At 42.0% G+C, this 20406-nt stretch overlaps 1 pseudogene; it reads left to right on the top strand.

Moving 5' to 3' along the window:
* Positions 1-2485, top strand: part of LOC147972880 (uncharacterized) — a 62428-nt pseudogene extending 59943 nt beyond the window's left edge.
* Positions 2486-20406: the final 17921 nt, after the last annotated feature.

The following is a 20406-nucleotide window of genomic DNA, read 5'->3' as shown; positions in this document are numbered from 1 at the left end:
GAGAGGGCCCAGAGATACCTCTCCGACAATCAGAGTGACAAATCCTAATCTCGAAATACGCCAACCCAACATGTACCTTTGGAGACACCTGTAGAGCTCCTTTATAATCACCCAGTTACGTCGTGATGTTTGGTAGCACACAAAGTGTTCCTCTGGCAAACGAGAGTTGCATAATCTTATAGTCATAGGAACATGTATAAGTCATGAAGAAAGCAATAGCAACATACTAAACGATTGGGTGCTAAGCTAATGGAATGGGTCATGTCAATCAGATCATTCAACTAATGATGTGATCCCGTTAATCAAATAACAACTCTTTGTCCATGGTTAGGAAACATAACCATCTTTGATTAACGAGCTAGTCAAGTAGAGGCATACTAGTGACACTCTGTTTGTCTATGTATTCACACATGTATTATGTTTCCGGTTAATACAATTCTAGCATGAATAATAAACTTTTATCATGATATAAGGAAATAAATAATAACTTTAGTATTGCCTCTAGGGCATATTTCCTTCATTTGCTAACTCAAACAATAAGGGGAATTTCTTAGAGATGGTGCAATGGTATAAAAAAGGATCCGAATGCCGCTAAGTTGTTAGATTGTGCTCCTGGAAATAACTTGTTGACATCTGCACAAACACAAAAGCATTTGTGCAAAGCTTGTGGGGAAGAGACGACTAAAGCAATTGTGAAGGATATTGGGGATAAAAAATTTGCCGTCCTTGTTGATGAGGCTTGAGATGCATTTCTCAAGGAGCAAATGGCTGTGGCTTTGAGGTTTGTATGCCATGAATTGATTTAGTGCTTCTTTGTTATGAAGTATGCACATATTGATTTTCTTTCTTATCTCATCTAGGTATTTGAATAGTCAAGGGGAAGTGATTGAGAGATTTCTTGTGATTAAACATGTTGCCGACACAACATCATCTTCTTTGAAGGCAGCCTTGGACTCTATGTTTCTTAAACATGGCCTATCTATCCATAGAATCCGAGGCCAAGGATATGATGGAGCATCGAACATGAGAGGTGAATTTCATGGGCTGCAAAGAAGGGTACTAGATGAGAATCCTTATGCTTTTTAAATACATTGCTTTGCACATCAGTTGCAGTTAGTGGTTGTTGCCATTGCCAAGTGTTGTCCTTCTGTCTTGGATTTCTTTAGCTACACTTCTATGATTGTCAACAGTGTTAATGGTTCTTGTAAGAGACATGACCAGTTAGCCCAAGCGCAATATGATGATCTTGTGCAGAAATTAGAGACCGGAGAAATTTTTACAGGGAGAGGGAGGAACCAACAAACTAACCTCACAAGACCCGGTGATACTAGGTGGGGCTCACATCATAAAACCTTGTGCCATCTTCATCTCATGTGGTATGCAGTGCTAGAGGTATTGGAGAATATGCCTGATGATGCCACTAACACATCACAAAAAACCACAGCACGAGGATTGATACGTCATATGGAGAGCTTTGAGTTTGTGTTTATACTACATCTTATGATGAAATTGTTGGGAAAAACTAATGATCTATCACAATGCTTGTAAAAGAAGAACTCGAACATTGTTCGTGCTATGGGCTTGATTCAGACCACATTGTAGAAACTTAATGACATGAGGCATCAAGGGTGGGATGAGCTATTTCAAGATGTAAATGCCTTTTGTCTCAAACATAACATCATTGTTCCAAACATGACGGAAACATTAGCTATTGGAGGTCGTTCGAGAGTTCGCAGCGGCCAGATGGTAACTCACTTACATTATTTCCATCATGAAATATTTAATGTGGTGCTTGACCAGGTTATTGTTGAGTTCAACAATCGCTTTGCTGAGCAATCTACCAAACTATTGAGATGCGTCGCTTGTCTTGAGACAAGAAATTCTTTTGCCAACTTTGATATAAATAAGCTGGTTGAACTTGCTCAGATTTATGGCGCAGATTTCTCAGAATATGAGTGCAGAGTTCTTAGGTACCAACTTGACACATTTGTTACTGAAGCTAGAGCTGATACTGAATTTTTTAGTTGCATTGATCTTGTCCAGCTTGCTATAAAGATGGTTCAAACAGATAGGCACACACATTTCCCATTGGTATATCGTCTCATAGAATTGGCCTTGATTCTGCCCGTCGCAACGGCAACCGTAGAAAGAGCTTTCTCAGCTATGAGCATTGTCAAAACTGATCTGCGAAACAAGCTGAATGATGAATGGATGAATCACCGTTTGGTGTGCTATATTGAGCGTGATGTATTTGCAAGCATTGACGATATTAAGATTATACAGTGCTATCAAAAAATGAGGAAACGCAAGGGGCTATTACCTCGTGGACTTCGTGCTAGTGGTATAATATGTTTTTTTCGAAAAATTTCATACGGACAATTGATTTAGTCTATGTACAGTGTCTTGATTTTAAATACTTGACTTTATGTTTGCAGATCCAGGTCCTTCTACTATTGCTGGTGAAGAAACGAGGGCCTTGAATTAAGCAATTCTTCGCTAATTTGGTACCAAACCATGTTTGCAATGATGCACTTTGTTAAACTATTTGTTTTATGGATTTTTCTCTCGTGATAATAATGAATTTTAATTTCATCTTGAGTGTGCTTTTGTGTCATACTTATAAAGCACATTGATGTGCGTAGTATTTGACAATATATTTAGTTAGTTAGTTTTAGCCCTAGGCTTTGAGAAATCCTGGTTCCGCCTCTGTTTTCAATAGCATCAACCTTGGCTTTATAAACTTCAATACCTCTTTCAGAAACTTTATGCCCCAGGACAATGCCTTCATTAACCATAAAGTGGCACTTCTCCCAATTCAAGACAAGATTAGTTTCTTCACATCTCTGCAAAACTCGATCAAGGTTGCTCAAGCAATCATCAAAAGAAGATCCATAGACGGAGAAATCGTCCATGAAAACCTCACAAATCTTTTCACAAAAGTCAGAGAATATAGCCATCATGCATCTTTGAAAGGTAGCAGGTGCATTACATAAACCAAAAGGCATTCGTCTATAAGCGAAAGTACCAAAAGGGCAAGTAAAAGTAGTCTTTGATTGATCTTTGGCTGACATAGGTATTTGAGAGAAACCAGAATAACCATCTAGAAAGCAAAAATGTGTATGTTTGGATAATCTTTCTAGCATTTGATCGATAAAAGGTAAGTGGTAATGATCCTTTTTAGTGGCCTTATTTAATTTGCGAAAATCAATTACCATCCTATAACCTGTAATAATTCTTTGAGGAATCATTTCATCTTTATCATTGGGTATAACAGTAATACCTCCCTTCTTAGGGACACAATGGACAGGACTTACCCACTGACTATCAGCAATGGGATAGATTATACCTGCCTCAAGGAGCTTTAGTATTTCCTTTCTTACCACTTGTTTCATTTTAGGATTCAGCCATCGTTGATGATCACGAACTGGTTTAGCATCTTCTTCCAAATTTATTTTATGTTGACATAGAGTGGGACTAATGCCCTTAAGATCATCAAGAGTATACCCAATAGCAGCACGGTGCTTCTTTAGAGTTTTCAATAATCTCTCTTCCTCGTGCTCTGAAAGGTTAGCACTAATAATAATAGGATACATATTTTTTCTCATCAAGATAAGCATATTTAAGAGTATCAGGCAATGGTTTAAGCTCAAACACGGGATCACCCTTGGGTAGAGGAGGATCCCCTAGGATTTCAACAGGCAAATTGTGTTTCAGAATAGGTTCCTGTTTAAAGAATACTTCATCTATTTCCCTTCTTGCATTCATAAACATATCATTTTCATGGTCTAGCAAATATTGTTCAAAAGGATCACTAGGAGGTATGGCAATAGAAGCAAGACCAATAATTTCATCCTTACTAGGTAATTCTTCTTCACGGTGTTGTCTACTAAATTTAGAGAAATTAAATTCATGAGACATATCATCTAAACCGATAGTAACAACATCCTTTTTGCAATCTATCTTAGCATTAACAGTGTTCAAGAAGGGTCTACCAAATATAATGGGACAAAAGCTATCTTGTGGGGAACCAAGAACAAGAAAATCAGCAGGATATTTAGTTTTCCCACACAAGACTTCAACATCTCTAACAATTCCCATAGGTGAAATCGTATCTGTATTGGCAAGTTTAATTGTGACATCAATATCTTCTATCTCAGCGGGTGCAATATCATGCATAATTTCTTTGTATAAGGTGTAAGGTATTGCACTAGCACTAGCACCCATATCACATAAGCCCTGATAACAATGATCTCCTATTTTAACAGAAATAACAGGCATGCCTACCACATGTTTGTTTTTATCTTTAGCACAAGGTTTAGCAATTTTAGCAGTCTCATCAAGGAAATGAATAACATGCCCATCAATATTATCAGACAAGAGATCTTTAACAATAGCAATATTAGGTTCAACTTTAACTTGCTCAGGAGGTGTATAAGTTTTAATATTGCTTTTACGAACCACAGTTGAAGCTTTAGCATGATCCTTTATCCTAACAGGAAAAGGTGGTTTCTCAACATAAGCAGTAGGAACAATAGGATCATTATAAGTGATAGTCTTTTATTCAACTTTAATAGGTGCAGCTACTTTTACTTCTATGGGAGGATGATATTTAAACCACTTCTCCTTGGGGAGATCAACATGAGTAGCAAAAGATTCACAGAAAGAAGCTACTATCTCAGAGTCAAGTCCATATTTAGTGCTAAATTTACGGAAAACATCGGTATCCATAAAAGATTTAACACAATCATACATAGGTGTCATACCTGACTCCTTACCTTTGTCGAGGTCCCAATTTTCAGAGTTGCGTTTAATTGATTCCAATAAATCCCATTTGAATTCAATAGTCTTCATCATAAAAGAGCCATCACAAGAAGTATCAAGCATGGTGCAATTGCTATCAGAAAGCCGAGCATAATTTTTTTGGATAATAATTTCTCTTGAGAGATCATGATTGGGGCATGAATATAACATTGATTTAAGACTCCCCCAAGCTTGAGCGATGCTTTCTCCTTCATGAGGCCAAAAATTATATATATAATTGTGATCACGATGAACAAGATGCATAGGATAAAACTTCTGATGAAATTCCAATTTCAATCGTTTGTAGTTCCATGACCCCATATCATCACATAGCCTATACCATGTCGATGCATCTCCCTTCAAAGATAAAGGGAAGACCTTCTTCTTAACAACATCTCCGGGTACACCTGCAAGCTTAAATAATCCACAAACTTCATCCACATATATTAGATGCTCATCAGGATGCTTTGTTCCATCTCCTACAAAAGGATTAGCTAGCAGTTTTTCTATCATACCCGAAGGAATTTCAAAGCAGACATTTTCATTTTCCGTAGGTTCAGTAGGTTGAGGAGCAACTCTTTGCTCTACTGGTCGGGGTGAAGATACCCCGAACAAGCCCCTCAGAGGATTACTTTCCATAGTAACAAGTGACAGTAAATTTCAGCACACTATATAAAATTTTCCTTACCAAATTCCACCTACCAAAGGCGCTTCACTCCCCGGCAACGGCGCCAGAAAAGAGTCTTGATGACCCACAAGTATAGGGGATCTATCGTAGTCCTTTCGATAAGTAAGAGTGTCGAACCCAACGAGGAGAAGAAGGAAATGACAAGCGGTTTCCAGCAAGGTATTCTCTGCAAGTACTGAAATAAGTGGTAACAGATAGTTTTGTGATAGGATAATTTCTAACGAGCAACAAGTAACAAAAGTAAATAAGGTGAAGCAAGGTGGCCCAATCCTTTTTGTAGCAAAGGACAAGCCTGGACAAACTCTTACATAGAGAAAAGCGCTCCTGAGGACACATGGGAATATTGTCAAGCTAGTTTTCATCATGCTCATATGATTCGCGTTCGGTACTTTGATAATTTGGTATGTGGGTGGACCAGTGCTTGGGTACTGCCCTTACTTGGACAAGCATCCCATTTATGATTAACCTCTATTGCAAGCATCCGCAACTACAACAAAAGTATTAAGGTAAACCTAACCATAGCATGAAACATATGGATCCAAATCAGCCCCTTACGAAGCAACGCTTAAACTAGGGTTTAATCTTCTGTCACTCTAGCAACCCATCATCTACTTATTACTTCCCAATGCCTTCCTCTAGGCCCAAATAATGGTGAAGTGTCATGTAGTCGACGTTCACATAACACCACTGCAGGAGAGACAACATACATCTCATCAAAATATCAAACGAATACCAAATTCACATGACTACTAATAGCAAGACTTCTCCCATGTCCTCAGGAACAAATGTAACTACTCACAAAGCATATTCATGTTCATCATCAGAGGGGTATTAATATATTCTAAAAACGTCTTCCGTGAAGTTTCAAGACTTCTGGAGCTATGCAGAATAGGTCTCTAATATTTGCTCCTTTTCCAGCCCAGAATCGCAGCTGCCGGCATTCTCCCTCTTTATGTAAACCTTCTAAAATAAGAGAGAATAAGCATAAGTATTGTGACATAATGTGTAATAACTGCCCATAATGCAATAAATATCGATATAAAAGCATGATGCAAAATGGACGTATCACGCACCGTCTTGAATCAACCCTGCGCCATAGTCTGTCGAAGCCATACAAGCCCTCAAGCCTGCACCACATGTTTCCACGCCCCAGAAGTCGGCCACCATCAGCATCACGCTCCTATGTCGTCATCGCTGAAATCAATTCCGTCTTCTTCTTTGACCAACATCCATGTCGATCCATCAGACTGTCCAGTCCGACCCAGCCGAATTATCCGACTGCAACCATGCTCCACCCTGCATTGTGTCCGCTTCGCACACCTGTGCATTGCCTTGACGCCCTGTGTTTGCATGATCTCGTCACGACGCGATCCAGACTCCTCCAAGCCTTATACACATGCCGCCATCCTTGCCACATTCACCACAAACTGTCACGCTATCATCCCTACACACAACATGTGCACAAAGAAATAAAGCCGCAATCCACACGTAAGCCTTCCCGCAATTACTTAACCATGAAGATTAAAAGATCCAAAATCTCCAACTCCACCGTGTGCTCCTATAGGCTATAGGTACATTAGGCTTCCTATCTCTTCCACCTGATGACTAGCTTCACCCTGTCCTATTGCGTAGCTTTTTTTATCCAACAAATTTCACGTGCATCCACAACACTAACTCTTTCCTATGGCTGGTTTCTAATCGCAAAACCCGAGTGCCTCCAGACCTGCCTCAACCTCGCATGTGTCTACAGAGCACAACCAAGACCCGACCAGCGTCCCTGCCAGCTTGGCCAGCCCCACATACACCGGCCCGCCAGCTTGCTTGGGCCACAAACCCTTTGGCCCATGTTGCTACCAGCTGCCCACCTGGGCCGTGACATGTCCTTCGCTTGGCTTCGTCCTGCAGACTACTACCCTAGCGCGCCGCATTCCAGGGGGGGCGACTCGAGGTTTGATGCGTGAAAGAGTGAAAGATGGGAATGAGTGAATTCCATGAGGCCTTGAAACCAATCAGATATGTTAGAATAAATCCGAGGACCACCGTTGATCATCCGAGGACCAAGCAATCACATGAGCATGACACCGAGATTTGTTAACGAGTTTCACCGATATGGCTACATCCCCGGGGCCTGACTATGGGTGCTCCTCCCCATGACACCGCTACAATACCGCACACCGGCCGCCCAAGCGCCGGCACATGCCGCCGACTCCCCGGCCCTGTGTGCCTGTGCTATTATGTTGGCATAGGTAACATCGCGTGTCTACCCTGATATATATGAGAGGCCTAGGATACAAGTGTCGTATTAGGACACAACTTCCACCCTGTCTACACACAGTCCAAAACCAAGTCTAATTGTAACCTACCTTGTACAATAATATTCGACACAATTCTAACAAACTCCACCTTGGCGAATATTCTTCACCACCTTGAATTCATCCATGCGTCGAACCTCCATGTACATTGGACTTGAGATACGCCATGAGCACCGGCGCTACTCCCAGACTCCATGTGACTCCACCTGCAACTATAGTCCCTTCTCGTCTTCTTCACAGTCAACACTCGAGCAAAATTAAGTTCCTCATTACTCTACTTTGTGCTCCCAACTTTTGGAGTATCCATTCAATGCCATCACACACCGATCACTGACCTGTGTGAAAGTGAACAACTCACATATTGGGTGTCACACATAATAGTTACCTAAACTCAACATCATCGCTCTTCCTTGACCGCCTATCTGAAACTTGAAGGAATTTCACTGTCGCCTTGTGTCACCCTGAGTCAAATTCGCAGTTGTCTCACCCTTTTTCCTGGGATAGTCTCTAGCATGTCCGATAGCTATAGCACTCCGCCTCCTTCTTTACTTGTCATCCGCACTTTGGCATGTGCACCGAACACCATAGAATATACGGCCATGTACTCTCTCAGCTTTTGACAATTTCAGACTCTCTGCCACTTTGTCAGATTCTTCATGGTTAACTCCTGTCTAGCAACCGGCACCAATAGACCCAGCACCAACTTGAATTCGGTACTCATCAACACTGCTTCAGCACACCCTGCACACTTTGTCTAACAATATATCTAACCATCGGTGCCCTGGTCTGTCGCTGTGTCCCGTGCTTACCGCACGCCTCGCCGTTATCACCGCGTCGAGCCTCTGCTGTCCTGGTCGAGTCTCCCGGGTAGCTAGCCCCCACTGTCTCAACTCCCACCGCAGAGAACCATCGATCATCACTGACCGATGTCGAGTATCACGCCTCCATTAGACCACTGGGCCCCGGTCCGATTCACGTGTCTCTCGCTATCACGCTGAAATAGGCTTCGACTCTGTCGACTTACGCTGTAGCCCCTCCATCAGCATAGAGTGCAGTCTTCGACCAGACCTCAGATCCACCTTCAACATGACTCCATGCTGTTGTGCCATGCTATCCCGCGCCCTGTTGACTTCAAGCTCCCTTGTGCGCACCATCTTGAATCAACCCCGCGCCATAGTCTGTCGAAGCCGTAAAAGCCCTCAAGCCTGCACCACGTGTTTTCACGCCCCAGAATTCGGCCACCATCAACAGCACGCTCCTATGTCGTCGTCGCCAAAATCACCACCGTCTTCTTCTTTGACCAATATCCACGTCGATCCATCAGACTGTCCAGTTCGACCGAGCCGAATTATCTGACTGCAACCATGCTCCACCCTCCGTTGTGTCCGCTTCACACAACTGTGCATTGCCTTGATGCCCTGTGTTTGCATGATCCTGTCACGACGCGATCCTGTCACGACGCACTCCAGACTCCTCCAAGCCTTATACGCACGCCGCCATCCTCTCCACATGCACCACAAACCGTCATGCTATCATCCCTACACACAACATGTGCACAAAGAAATAAAGCCGAACTCCACACATAAGCCTTCCCGCATGCACTTAAACATGAAGATTAAATGATCCAAAATCTCCAACTCCACCATGTGCTCCTGTAGGCCATAGGTCCATTAGGCTTCCTATCTCTTTTATGTAGCTTTTTTTATCCAACAAATCTCACGTGCATCCACAACACTAACTCTTTCCTCTGTCTAGTTTCTAATCACAAAACCTGAGCGCCTCCAGACCTGCCTCAACCTCACATGCGTCCGCAGAGCACAGTCGAGACACGACCAGCGTCCCTGCTAGCTTGGCCAGCCCCACGTACACCGGCCCACCAGCTTGCTTGGGCCATAAACCCTTTGGCCCACGTAGCTACCAGCTGCCTACCTGGGCCTTGACGTGTCCTTCGCCTGGCTTTGGCCTGCTGACTACTGCCCTAGCGCGCCGCATTCCAGATGGACTCGATACGCCGCTGCCGCACGGTGCGTCTCGCTGCTGAACACCATGCGCCAGCCGCCTCCGTTCCGCACGCGCTACCGGTCCCATATAGCCGGCTAAGGGAGTCCTTGATTAAGGGGTCCTCGGGCATCCGACCTGTTGGACATGGGCTAAACTGATGGGCCGTGAAGCTACAAGACAGAAGACTTTCTCCCGTGTCTGGATGGGACTCTCCTTGGCGTGGATGGCAAGCTTGGCGTTCGGATATGAAGATTCCTTTCACTGTAACCGACTTTGTACAACCCTAGCCCCCTCCGGTGTCTATATAAACCGAAGGGTTTAGTCCGTAGAGGCAATCACAATCATACGGGTTAGACTTCTAGGGTTTTAGCCATTATGATCTCGTGGTAGATCAACTCTTGTAATACTCATTGATACGTCTTCGTCGTATCTACTTTTCCAAACACTTTTGCCCTTGTTTTGGACTCTAACTTGCATGATTTGAATGGAACTAACCCGGACTAACACTGTTTTCAGCATAATTTCCATGGTGTTATTTTTGTGCAGAAATAAAAGTTCTCGGAATGACCTGAAAATCAACGGAGAATTATTTTGGAATATATAAAAAATACTGGAAGAAAGATCCATGCCAGGGGGCCCACACCCTGTACACGAGGGTGGGGGCTCGCCCCCTACCTCATGAGCCCCCTGGAGCTCCACTGACCTCAACTCCAACACCATATATTAGTGTTCAGGGAGAAAAAAATCAGAGAGAAGGATTCATCGTGTTTTATGATACGGAGCCACCGCCAAGCCCTAAACTCTCTCTGGAGGGCTGATCTGGAGTCCGTTCGGGGCTCCGGAGAGGGGAATCCGTCGCCATCATCATCATCATCATCAACCTTCCTCCATCACCAATTTCATGATGCTCACCGCCGTGCGTGAGTAATTCCATTGTAGGCTTGCTGGATGGTGATGGGTTGGATGAGATTTATCATGTAATCGAGTTAGTTTTGTTAGGGTTTGATCCCTAGTATCCACTATGTTCTGAGATTGATGTTGCTATGACTTTGCTATGCTTAATGCTTGTCACTAGGGCCCGAGTGCCATGATTTCAGATCTGAACCTATTATGTTTTCATCAATATATGAGAGTTCTTGATCCTATCTTGCAAGTCTATAGTCACCTACTATGCGTTATGATCCGGCAACCCCGAAGTGACAATAATTGGGACCACTCCCGGTGATGACCGTAGTTTGAGGAGTTCATGTATTCGCTATGTGTTAATGCTTTGGTCCGGTACTCTATTGAAAGGAGGCTTAATATCCCTTAGTTTCCAATAGGACCCCGCTGCCACGGGAGGGTAGGACAAAACATGTCATGCAAGTTCTTTTCCATAAGCACTTATGACTATATTCGGAATACATGCCTACATTACATTAATGAATTGGAGCTAGTTCCGTGTCACCCTATGTGATGCCTGTTACATGATGAACCGCATTCGGCATAATTCTCCATCACTGATCCATTGCCTACGAGCTTTTCATATAGTGTTCTTCGCTTATTTACTTTTCCGTTGCTATTGTTACAATCACTATAAAACACCAAAAATATTACTTTTGCTACCATTACTTCTGATACCGTTACCACTACTATCATATTACTTTGCTACTAAATACTTTGCTGTAGATATTAAGTTATCCAGGTGTGGTTGAATTGATAACTCAGCTGCTAATACTTGAGAATATTCTTTGGCTCCCCTTGTGTCGAATCAATAAATTTGGGTTGAATACTCTACCCTCGAAAACTGTTGCGCCCGAAAACCCAGGTGTGGTTGAATCGCACTAAGTGGTCAATATGCTTAATCACAAGTCAAATCGCACTAAGTGGTCAATATGCTTAATCTCAAGTCAAATCGCACTAAGTGGTCAAACTTCCCAGAAACCCATCATCACACTACTCCAGCCCGAGCACGCTTAGAGCATCTCCAGCCGCGCTCCCAGGAAGGCCTCCCCAGGAGATTTTCTCGCGCCAGCGCCAAAAAAACGGCCCAGTCGCGCCCCCAAGAGCCCGATTTTCGCCGGCCTGGGCCGAAAACAGCGCCGGCGGACCCAGGCCGAACCCGGCGCACTGGGGGGCGCCCGAGGGCGCCGGGGCGAGCTGTTTTGGCGCGAAAAAGCCGCGGGCCAGCCGCATCAGCGACACGACACCTCGTCTTCCCCGAACGGCCTTGGTTCCCGTGGGGAATCAATGGCAAGGGTGCCGCCGGTCAGCCTTGCCATTGATTCCTCATGGGCGGCGCGTCACGAGACAGCGCACCGACGCCTCCCCTCCCTCGCATGCGTTCACACGGGTGCGGCTATATAGCCGGTGGCCTCACTCGTCTGTGCCCATGATAACCCACAAGTATAGGGGATCGCAACAGCTTTCGAGGGTAGAGTATTCAACCCAAATTTATTGATTCGACACAAGGGGAGCCAGAGAATATTCTCAAGTATTAGCAGCTGAGTTGTCAATTCAACCACACCTAGAAACTTAGTATCTGCAGCAAAGTGTTTAGTAGCACAGTAATATGATAGTGGTGGTAGCAGCAACAAAAGTAAAGACAGCAAAAGTAATGTTTTTGGTATTTTGTAGTGATTGTAACAGTAGCAGCGAGAAAGTAAATAAGCGAGAACCAGTATATGGAAAACTCGTAGGCACCGGATCAGTGATGGATAATTATGCCGGATGCGGTTCATCATGTAACAGTCATAACATAGGGTGTCACAGAACTAGCTCCCATTCATCAATGTAATGTAGGCATGTATTCCAAATATAGTCATACGTGCTTATGGAAAAGAACTTGCATGACATCTTTTGTCCTACCCTCCCGTGGCAGCGGGGTCCTATTGGAAACTAAGGGATATTAAGGCCTCCTTTTAATAGAGAACCGGAACAAAGCATTAGCACATAGTGAATACATGAACTCCTCAAACTATGGTCATCACCGGGAGTGGTCCCGATTATTGTCACTTCGGGGTTGCCGGATCATAACACATAGTAGGTGACTATAGACTTGCAAGATAGGATCAAGAACTCACATATATTCATGAAAACATAATAGGTTCAGATCTGAAATCATGGCACTCGGGCCCTAGTGACAAGCATTAAGCATAGCAAAGTCATAGCAACATCAATCTCAGAACATAGTGGATACTAGGGATCAAACCCTAACAAAACTAACTCGATTACATTATAAATCTCATCCAACCCATCACCGTCCAGCAAGCCTATGATGGAATTACTCACGCACGGCGGTGAGCATCATGAAATTAGTGATGGAGGATGGTTGATGATGACGACGGCGACGAGTCCCCCTCTTCGGAGCCCCGAACGGACTCCAGATCATCCCTCCCAAGAGGTTTTAGGGCTTGGCGGTGGCTCCGTATCGTAAAACGTGATGATTTCTTCTCTCCTATTTTTTCTCTCCGAAAGCAAATATATAGAGTTGGAGTTGGCGTCGGAGGGCATCCAGGGGGCCCACGAGGTAGGGGGTAGCCCCCCTGGTCTTCATCTTTGGCGAGGATTTTTTATTATTTTTTCTAAGATGTTCCGTGGAGTTTCAGGTCATTCCGAGAATAGTTGTTTTCTGCACATAAAACAACACCATGGCAATTCTGCCGAAAACAACGTCAGTCCGGGTTGGTTCCATTCAAATTGTACAAGTTAGAGTCCAAAAGAAGGGAAAAAGTGTTTGGAAAAGTAGATACGACGGAGACGTATCAACTCCCCCAAGCTTAAACCCTTGCTGTCCTCAAGCAATTCAGTTGACAAACTGAAAGAAAGAAAGAAAAACTTTCACAAACTCTGTTTGCTCTTGTTGTTGTAACTATGTCAAGCCAGCATTTAAGTTTTCAGCATAGATCAAAACTAACCACATTTGCAATAATTCTCAGGTCTCATAATTAATCATATCAATAGCATAATCAACTAGCAAGCCATAATAATAAATCTCGGATGCCAACACTTTCTCAAAACAATCATAATATGATATAACAAGATGGTATCTCGCTAGCCCTTTCTGAGACCGCAAAACATAAATGCAGAGCACCTTTAAAGATCAAGGACTGACTAGACATTGTAATTCATGGTAAAAGAGATCCAATCATAGTCATGAATGCAAATGACGGTTGTGCTCTCCAGCTAGTGCTTTTTAATAAGAGGGTGATGACTCAACATAAAAGTAAATGGATAGGCCCTTCGCAGAGGGAAGCAGGGATTTGTAGAGGTGCCAGAGCTCGGTTTTGAAATAGAGATAAATTGTATTTTGAGCGATATACTTTCATTGTCAACGTAACAACTAAGAGATGGCGATATCTTCCATGCTAAACACATTATAGGCGGTTCCCAAACAGAATGGTAAAGTTTATACTCCCCCTCCACCAACAAGCATCAATCCATGGCTTGCTCGAAACAACGAGTGCCTCCAACATACATCAGGTCCCAGGGGGAGTTTTGTTTGCAACTAATTTTGATTTAGTTTGCATAAAGCATGGGACTGGGCATCCCGGTGACCAGCCATTTTCTCGTGAGTGAGGAGCGGAGTCCACTCCTCTTGAGAATAACCCTCTTAACACGGAAGATAAGGACAAACTTGGTTGATACATGAGCTATTCGAGCATACAAAATAGAATGTTTATTTGAAGGTTTAGAGTTTGGCACATACAAATTTACTTGGAACGGTAGGTAGATACCGCATATAGGAAGGTATGGTGGACTCATCTGGAATAACTTTGGGGTTTAAGGGATTGGATGCACAGGAAGTATTCCCGCTTAGTACAAATGAAGGCTAGCAAAAGGCTGGGAAGCTACCAACTAGAGAGAAACAACAGCCATCTACATGCATTAAAATTAATAAACATTGGATGCAAGCACGAGTAGGATATAATCCACCATGAACATAAATATCTTGAAGGCTATGTTGATTTTGTTTCAACTACATGCATGAACATGTGCCAAGTCAAGTCACTTAAATCATTCAAAGGAGGATACCACCCCATCATACCACATCATAATCATCTCAATAGCATGTTGGCACACAAGGTAAATCATTATAACTCATAGCTAATCAAGCATGGCACAAGCAACTATGATCTCTAATTGTCATTCCAAACATGTTTATTCATAATAAGCTGAATCAAGAACGAGGGACTCATCATATTTACAAAAACAAAAGAGGTCGAGTTCATACCAGCTTTTCTCATCTCAGTCAGCCCATCATATATCATCATAATTGCCTTTCACTTGCACGACCGAACGGTGTGAATAATAATAAGAGTGTACGTGCATTGGACTATCTGGAATCTGTGAGCATTCAATAAACAGGAGAAGACAAGGCAATATGGGCTCTTGGTTAAATCAACAATAATGCATATAAGAGCCACTTCAACAATTTAATTATGGTCTTCTCCTACTGATCCCCACATAAAAGAAAAGAAATAAAACTATTTACATGGGAAAGCTCCCAACAAGCAAAAAGAAGAACGGGAAATATTTTTGGGTTTTCTTTTTAATTATTACTACTATAGCAGAAAAATAAACTACTACTATTTTTTTGGTTTTTCTTAAGGTTTAACAAACACACAAGAAGAAAGCAGGAAAAAGAAAATAAACTAGCATGGATATTACAGTGAAAGAGTATGAGCACCGACATCTAGCAATGAGTGTGTGTGAACATAAATGTAATGTCGGTGAGAAATACGTACTCCCCCAAGCTTAGGCTTTTGGCCTAAGTTGGTCTATGGCCACGGCTGGCCTGGCGGATATCCATAATAATAGTTGTTGGGGTCGTACTGTGATGAGGAAGAATAGTTGGGATCATACTGATGTGCAACGGTTATCGCCTGATGAGCTGCAGCGTGGAGTCGAGCTGCCTCCGCTCTCTTCACATACTCTTTTGCCTCCTCTCTGGTAATAACATATCTTCTTTTTGTCTGTAAATCAAAGAAGGCAGGAGCAGGGATAGTAATACGGAAAACACGTCGTTTATCAAAAATTAAACGATATAAGAGAGGTGATTTAGGCCTCTCGACAAACTGGTGCGAAGCCATAGAGTCATAATCTAAATATGCAGGAGGCAACTCCGTATCACCCTCACGAATGTCTATCTCAAGAAAATGAGCTAAGCGGGTTGCATAAATTCGTCCAAAGAAATCTCCATTATGTCTATTATGATGCAACCTACGAGCTACAATGGCTCCCATATGATAAGATTGGTCTCCTAACACAGCACTCCTAAGAATGCTAAGATCAGGGGGACACATATGACATGCTTCATCCTTAGCATTTATGCATCTACCGATGAAGAGAGCAAAATAATGTATAGCAGGAAAGTGAATGCTCCCTATGGTAGCCTGCGTTATATCTCTAGATTCCCCCATAGTTATACTAGCAATAAAGTTTCTAAATTCAGATTAAGGGGGATCCCTAACACTACCCCGTGATGGAAGTTTGCAAGCAGAAGTGAAATCCTCTAAGTCCATGGTATAAGATTTGTCATAGAGATCAAACATGACTGAAGGAGAATTACGCGAAGATGAATACTCAAACCTCCTCACAAAGGAAGTTGTGAGATCATGATACTGTGGGCATTTGTTAGCCTCAAAATCCTCAAGACCGGCATTGCACAAATATTCTTTGAATTCTTCTTTAATTCCCACACGGTCCATAAAATTTTCCGACGAGCATTCACAAGGCCGTACTGGAGCGTTTCTTGGTGGATCCTCATCAGCATCGCGCATAGCAATCCTGGGTCCTTGCTTCTTAGAGGAACCACCTTGGAATATCTTCCTAAGCATATTGTTATTCTGTGAAAAATTCTGAAATTTTTAGTAACTTCAAACAAAAGTAAACCAACTTCAATAATATTGATAGCAACTACTCCTACAAGTGCCTAGAGCCTAAATCAAGCATTAGAACTACTTGGAACCATATAAATTTGACATGCAAGCTCAAGAACATGGTCACCTATGCAGCACAAATTTGCAAAGAGTAAAGCACTAGAACAAAAACTAATTGGACCATTGGAGGAGTCACATACCAAGGAACAATCTCCCCAAACAGTTTTGCGAGAGGTGCTTTGAGCAAGGAGATCAAAACTCACAGCAAAAGTGGCTGGAACTTGTGCTTGAGTTGGTTTTTCGGGTTTGTGTGAGATAGAGGAAGAAGATGGGTGCGGGGATAAGTGGAGGAGGGCCACCGTGGGCCCATGAGGCAGGGGGCGCGCCCACCACCCTCGTGGCCAGGTGGCAGCTCCTCCCGCGGTAATGTTTGCACAGTAAATCCTCAAATATTCCCGAAAAAATCGTATTAAATTGGCATGTCATTCTAAGGACTTTTATTTTCGAGATATTTTTATATTGCACGAATAAGTCAGGAAACAGACAGAAAAATACTATTTTTACTTTATTTCTACTAATTAACAGAAAGTATAGAGAGGGTACATAAGTTTGTGCTTCTAGTTTCATCCATCTCATGCTCATCAAAAAGAATCCACTAACAAGGTTGATCAAGTCTTGTTAACAAACTCATTCCGATAATCATGAAACCGGAGAAATTTCGAATAACACTAAGTTACCACAACGGGGATATGCACATCCCCAATAATAAGTATATCATATTTCTTTTTGACAGTAGGAAGAGGAAATTCAAAACCTCCAAATATAATCGATGGAATTTTTCCAATAGAGTTGATACTATGAACTTGAGGTTGTTTCCTCAGAAAGTGTACCGTATGCTCATTACCATTAACATGAAAAGTGACATTGCCTTTGTTGCAATCAATAACAGCCCCTACAGTATTAAGAAAACATCTTCCAAGAATAATAGACATACGATCATCCTCGGGAATATCAAGTATAACAAAGTCCGTTAAAATAGTAACGTTTGCAACCACAACAGGCACATCCTCACAAATACCGACAGGTACAACAGTTGATTTATCAGCCATTTGCAAAGATATTTCAGTAGGTGTCAGCTTATTCAAGTCAAGTCTACGATATAAAGAGAGAGGCATAACGCTAACACCGGCACCAAGATCACATAAAGCAGTTTTAATATAATTTCTTTTAATGGAGGAAGGTATAGTAGGTACTCCGGGGTCTCCAAGTTTCTTTGTAATTCCACCCTTAAAAGTATAATTAGCAAGCATGGTGGAAGTTTCAGCTTCCGGTATCTTTCTTTTATTAATAATGATATCCTTCATATATTTAGCATAAGGATTTGTTTTGAGCACATCAGTTAATCGCATACGCAAAAAGATAGGCCTAATCATTTCAGCAAAGCGCTCAAAATCCTCATCATCCTTTTTCTTGGATGGTTTCGGAGGAAAAGGCATGGGTTTCTGAACCCAAGGTTCCCTTTCTTTACCATGTTTCCTAGCAACAAAGTCTCTTTATCATAACATTGATTCTTTGATTGTGGGTTATCAAGATCAACAGCAGGTTCAATTTCAGCATCATTGTCATTACTAGGTTGAGCATCATCATGAACATCATCATTAATATTTTCACTAGGTTCACGTTCATTACCATATTGTGTTTCAGCATCGGACATAGATATATCATTTGGATTATCAGGTGGTTCAGCAATAGGTTCACTAGAAGTTTGCACAGTTCTATCATTTTTCTTCTTCTTCTTTTTAGAAGAACTAGGAACATCAATATTATTTCTTTGAGAATCTTGCTCGATTCTCTTAGGGTGGCCTTCAGGATACAAAGGTTCCTGAGTCATTCTACCAGTTCTAGTAGCCACTCTAACAGCATAATCATTTTTCTTACTATTCATTTCATCAAGCACTTCTTTTTGAGCCTTAAGTACTTGTTCTACTTGAGTGGTAACCATAGAAGCATGTTTGCTAACAAGTTTAAGTTCACCTTTAATATTAGCCATATAATCACCCAAGCGTCTAATCATATAAGCATTTTCTTCTAATTGTCTACCAAAATAAGCATTGAAGTCATCTTGCTTAAACATAAAGTTATCAAACTCATCCAAGCACTGACTAGCAATTTTAGGAGGAGGGATTTCAGCTTTATCATATCTATAGAGAGAATTTACCTTTACTACCTGTGTCGGGATATCGGGATCAGGAGGTTCTTCAGTAAATAAAGAATTAAGATCATATGTTTCTTCAACATGCGGTATATTAAGACCATGTATTTCTTTAATAGGCGGTAATTCTTAACGTCTTCAGCTTTAATACCTTTTTCTTTCATAGATTTCTTTGCCTCTTGCATATCTTCGGGACTGAGAAATAGAACACCTCTCTTCTTCGGAGTTGGTTTAGGAATAGGCTCAGTAATTGGAGCAGGAGTTGTCTCAGGAGGTGCCCGATTATTTTCATTTGTCAACATATTATTCAATAAGATTTCAGCTTCATCCGGTGTTCTTTCCCTGAAAAGAGAACCAGCACAACTATCCAGGTAATCTCTGGAAGCATCGGCTAGTCCATTATAAAAGATATCAAGTATTTCAGGTTTCTTAAGAGGATGATCAGGCAAAGCATTAAGTAACTTGAGAAGCCTCCCCAAGCTTGTGGGAGACTCTCTTCTTTAATTTGCACAAAATTGTATATTTCCCTCAAAGCAGCTTTTTTCTTATGAGCAGGGAAATATTTAGCAGAGAAGTAATAAATCATATCCTGGGGACTACGCACACAACCAGGATCAAGAGAATTAAACCATATCTTAGCATCACCCTTTAATGAGAACGGAAATATTTTGAGTATATAAAAGTAACGCGATCTCTCATCCTTAGTGAACAGGGCAGCTATATCATTTAACTTAGTAAGATGTGCCACAAGAGTTTCAGATTCATAGCCATAAAACGGATCAGATTCAACCAAAGTAATTATATCAAGATCAACAGAGAATTCATAATCCTTATCAGGAACACAAATAGGTGAAGTAGCAAAAGCAGGGTCGGGTTTCATTTTATCTCTAAGTGATTCTTTGTTCCATTTAACTAATAACCTCTTAAGCTCATATCTATCTTTGCAAGCTAAAATAGCGGCAGAAGATTCCATATCAAAAAGATAGCCCTCAGGAATAACAGGCATATTTTCATCATCACTATCATCATCGTATTCAGATTCAATAATTTCTTTTTCTCTAGCCCTAGCAATTTGTTCATCAAGAAATTCACCAAGGGGCACAGTAGTATCAGGCATAGAAGCAGTTTCATCATAAGTATCATACATAGCAGAAGTGGCATCATCAATAACATGCGACATATCAGAACAAATAGCAGAAGTAGGTGTAGGTGTCGCAAACTTACTCATAACAGAAGGTGAATCAAGTGCAGAGCTAGATGGCAGTTCCTTACCTCCCCTCGTAGTTGAGGGATATATCTTGGTTTTTGGATCTCACAAGTTCTTCATAGTGTCCATTAGATATAAATCCCAAGTGACTCAAAGAATAGAGCTATGCTCCCTGACAACGGCGCCAGAAATTGGTCTTGATAACCCACAAGTATAGGGGATCGCAACAGCTTTCGAGGGTAGAGTATTCAACCCAAATTTATTGATTCGACACAAGGGGAGCCAAAGAATATTCTCAAGTATTAGCAGCTGAGTTGTCAATTCAA

This window comes from Triticum urartu, chromosome 5A (genome assembly GCF_056163025.1).
Source record: "Triticum urartu cultivar PI428250 chromosome 5A, HENAU_Tu73, whole genome shotgun sequence".
NCBI lineage: Eukaryota > Viridiplantae > Streptophyta > Magnoliopsida > Poales > Poaceae > Triticum > Triticum urartu.
This window is presented reverse-complemented; position numbering and strand designations above follow the sequence as displayed.